The sequence below is a fragment of the Geotrypetes seraphini genome, chromosome 2 (genome assembly GCF_902459505.1).
Source record: "Geotrypetes seraphini chromosome 2, aGeoSer1.1, whole genome shotgun sequence".
NCBI lineage: Eukaryota > Metazoa > Chordata > Amphibia > Gymnophiona > Dermophiidae > Geotrypetes > Geotrypetes seraphini.
Window position 1 is genome coordinate 285,899,117 of NC_047085.1, and position 4,233 is coordinate 285,903,349.

The window sequence follows — 4,233 nt, forward strand, 5'->3', positions numbered from 1 at the left end:
AGGAAAGTGCCCGCGCTTGGGCCCCCAGCGCCGCGGGGTTCATTGACTCATGTCCTGCAGCTAACTTAAGCGTGTACCGCGGCTTATTTTTGGTTGAAATCAGCTGTGCCCCGTATTGCAGTGCTCCATTTGCTGTGGTGTTTGTCCACATGCTTCTCTTAACAAGAAAAAAAAAAAAAAAAGAATAGGCAACTAGTTGTTATTGGGGGCTGTCCATTTATATCCCTAGGCACTTCCACATTAAGTTTCTGCCCTGAGTTTGGCTGCCGACGCTTGGTTTTGCTGCCTTATGGGTTAGCGAACAGCAAGGTGGAGTAGGTGTCAAGGGCGTGCCAGTGTATCATTCGTGTGGTTCATTTCTTCACTCGGGGTTCCGATAACGTGCGGCGATGTTGGAGGTTTCCTTAGGCCTTCTGCCTGGGTGCTGCGTCCGCCTGCTTGGGCTCTAGACTGGTTTCTGCGGGGTAGTTGCAGTAATTCCGAGTTGAGGGTCTCTCTTGAGGCCTGATGGTTCTTTTCTTCTTGCTGTGGGCCAGCTTGTCTGTGAAAACCTGGTGGCGCAAGGGTTGTGTGCTGGGTTAGTAACAAGGAACTGAGGTTCAAGCCCCAGCTAAGGAGTAGAGCTGATATGGCTCCAAAAGAAGAGGCGAAGGTTCAAGTCTATTTAAAAAAAAAAAAAAAAAAGCTAGACGGCCTTCCGCTCTAGAAGCATGGTCTAGTGGCGGCTGATCCCTAAGGGCAAGATCCTCTGCTTGCGAGGTCATAGGGTAGCTGGCACTGTATGCCCAATGAATTCTCCCCTTACGCTCTCTTTTGGAGTGGAGACCTGGTCTGTTTTCGGCCAGGTACAGCTCGTTTCTCGGGAGAGGCGTATGCTGCTTCTGGATTACGCCTGGTGCGCCTTGTCTTTCCTTTGCTTGCGTAAAGCTCAGGCAGGTTGCTGAATGTCCTCATGCTCCCTTTCACATCGCAAGACGGTGTTCTTTTTCCAGGTTGACAGTTTTCTCATGAAGGAGTAGTCGCTTTACTGTCAGGTCAGGGAGCTGTGAACTTTTTTCAGGATGCTTGCACCTTTGCATCCTCCTCACGTTTCCAGAGTCTCTCTGTTTTGCGTTTCTCTTTGAAGTGTGGCTGGTCCTCGGGACAGTTCTTGTAGTTCTTAGGGTACCACTTATTAGTGGGTGGCCAAGATGGGGGCTTTGGGCAGGCTGGATTCCATTCGGCTGCATTAGTTTCTCAGGGTTACCCATTTCTGCAGTCAACCGGGGAAGATATTTACATTTTCTCTATGGACTCTGAGTCAGCACTAGGTTGGCCTGCCTCTCTTGGAGCAGCGCTTTCGGTTTGGGCACATTCCATTTCACCTACCCAAGGGTTCGTTGGCACTGCCAGGCGATTTGTCTGATTTATGCGTGACTGCCTGCTTGATTCGGACGACTTCCAGTCGGGTCTTTTGACGGACACGAAGCGGGTGGTTTCTGTTCCTCAATTCTTTACATGCGCATCTTCATATTTGCAGTGCTCTTTTTTCCTATACTAGTTATAGGTATATCGGGTTGATGCTGTTATTCTTATAGGAGAGACTTGTATTTCTTTCCGGAGCCTTGAGTGTGGAGTCTCGATCTCAGATTGGCGTTCTTCGCTTACCATGGCTAAGAGTATGGGATTCTGTTCAGGTTCTAGCATCCATATTGCTGACCCCTCTGGGAACCTTGGCTTGCTTTCCCTTCTAACGCTCAGCAGCCGCTTTTATTCCAGTGGTTCTCGGTATCTCTGGGCTCCTATTAGTTGCTAGGCTTCTCCTGCATAGCTTTGTATGATTTGGGGGCTCAGAAAGATTGTCTTTCCAGGGCATGCCTCGGTCTTTCCTGGACTAGCTTATGACCACCGACTATTCCGGACTGTCGGGTTGGGGGGCTCGGTGGCTTCCATCCTCAGCTTCAGGAGTCTGGTCTTCAGAGGCGACTAAGTTCTGTTTTCTTCTTCTACTCTTGAGCATGGTCAGGCTTCCTTTCTGGAGCTTCAGACCATTCTTCCAGAATGCCGCTGAGGGCCCTTTCAGTCAGTATTATGATGGGGGTGTTTCTCTGCAGCTTGGGCAGTAGGTGATGTACTCAGTTGCCAGGTACAGTGGTTGTTCTACTTCGATGGGTGGACCCTCAACTTTCTATTCGGTTGACCGATCATTTTTCAGGTCAGGAAAAGAGTTTGGTTAGTCTTTCTCTCTGTGAAATCTGAGCATAGCCCATTTATTGGATGTTACTGTGTACAGCACTGCGTACGCTCTAGAAGTGTAGACGTTAGTTATAGTGATATCTTCTACATCCTGGTTATTGGGAATTTTGGCTCAGGTGTTCCACTTTTTTTTGTGGTGGAAATAAGATCTCCTGGAACTTGACCTCATGGCCTCGTCTCACAATTCCATGCTTCCTAGCTTCTTAGGCGGGCACAGGAAGTGGGAGTTAAAGGGGGTAACAGTGTGGCTTCTTTCTTACAGCCATACCACCCTGAATGTGCCCGATCCCGTCGGATCTCAGAAGCCAACCAGGATAGGGCCTGTTTAGTACCTGGATGGGTGACCTCCTGGGAATACCAGGTGCTGTAGGCTTTAAAAAAAAAAATAAAAAACTCCTCTGGTTTCTCTTTTTCACTGTTTTCCCCTGGCTGATGATAGCTTGGATTTGCCATCTCAAGCTCGCTTTAGGGGCACAGTATTGGTACAATCTCTGGATTGGCTGCGCCATCCTTGCTATGTAGATCTGTTGAGCCTTTCGACAGCCGGACTGAGAAGTTTCCTTTGATCTCCGACTTTGCTCTCCTTGATTGAGATCAACATGGATATTCATACTACTTTGGTATTACGACCTAGCTTTTGAGCAGTCTTGACTGGCGTGTGACGGTAATGCGAAACAGGTTGTTTCTTCTCTTATCCAGGCGCTACAGACGTCTTCTCCTGTGGCTTCTGCTTCCTTTTGGAGGTGTTTCCTTTCTTGAATACTTCTCAACAGTTGCACCCTTCCTGAGTTCCTTTTTAGCACAGGTATATTGCCGATGGCATAGCGTTCAATTCCCTTCAGCTTCAATTACCATTCTTGGCTTGTTACAGGAACACCACTACCGAGAGCCCTTTGCCCTAATCCAGCCAGACAAGTAAGCTCTTCCCCCAGCATTCCGTTGGAAAAATCAATATACTTGCTTTTAAATATCATCAGAAGTAGGAGATCAACTGCTTTTACACCTAAGCAGCACCAAGACCAGCCGCCACTATCGAGAGCTTTTGTCCCAATCCAGCCAGACGTGTATGCTCTTCACCATACAATTTGTTGGAGAGATCAATCTGCCTGCTTTTAAATATCAGCAGCATTGGGAAAACAACTGCTTTTACACCTAAGCAGCAGCGAGTCCATCCGCAACCACTAAGAACCCACAGACCCGAACCTGCCAGGAATGTGAGATCCGCCCCCCCTACAATCCGATAAGAAGATCAACTTTTTTACACCTAAGCAGCAATAGGACCAGCCGCCACTACCGGGAACCCTTTGCCACGATCCAGCCAGACATATAAGATCTTCCCCCAGCATTCCATTGGATAGATCAATCTGCTTTTACATACAAGCAACAGCGAAACCTACCGCAACCACCAAGAGCCCACAGACCCGATCCTGCCAGGAGTATTAACTCCTCCCCCTGCAGTCCATTGGAGAGATCAATCTGCCTGCTTTTAAATATCAGCAGCAGTGGAGATCAACTGCTTTTACACCTAAGCAGCAACGAGACCAACCACAACCACCGAGAGCACACAGACCCGATACTACCAAGAGTGTGAACTCTTCCCCCCCTGCAATCCGCTAAGAAGATCGACTGTCGGCTCCGGGCGGCTTTCCCGCAGAGGAGAGAATCCTGCATTCACCGTGGGCCTCATCTGGGGCAGCCTCCTTGGAGCGGCTGGGGCACGGGCAGTGTGTCTGGGAGGGAATGCATGGATGGGAGAACATCTCAGGGGAGGAGACATAGGCATCCTGGGACTGTCGGCCAAGTCACTTCCCTGAAGAAGCCCTTTCTGGAAACATCAATCGCTCCTCCTACACTTACTTGCTCCACTTCATCACTTCATCATGCTTCTATTCCTTTCTCTCCTCTCTTCTACCTTCCAAAATATTTAGATCAATGCTGTCTTGTTAAAATGTTTATTTTATTTTTATTTTTCCTCTAACTCTACTTTTCACTTCTCTA

The 4,233-nt window shown here is 48.5% G+C and overlaps 1 pseudogene; it reads left to right on the plus strand.

The window, feature by feature from the left end:
* Window positions 1-2,489: 2,489 nt before the first annotated feature.
* Window positions 2,490-2,608, plus strand: LOC117356088 (annotated as a pseudogene).
* Window positions 2,609-4,233: the final 1,625 nt, after the last annotated feature.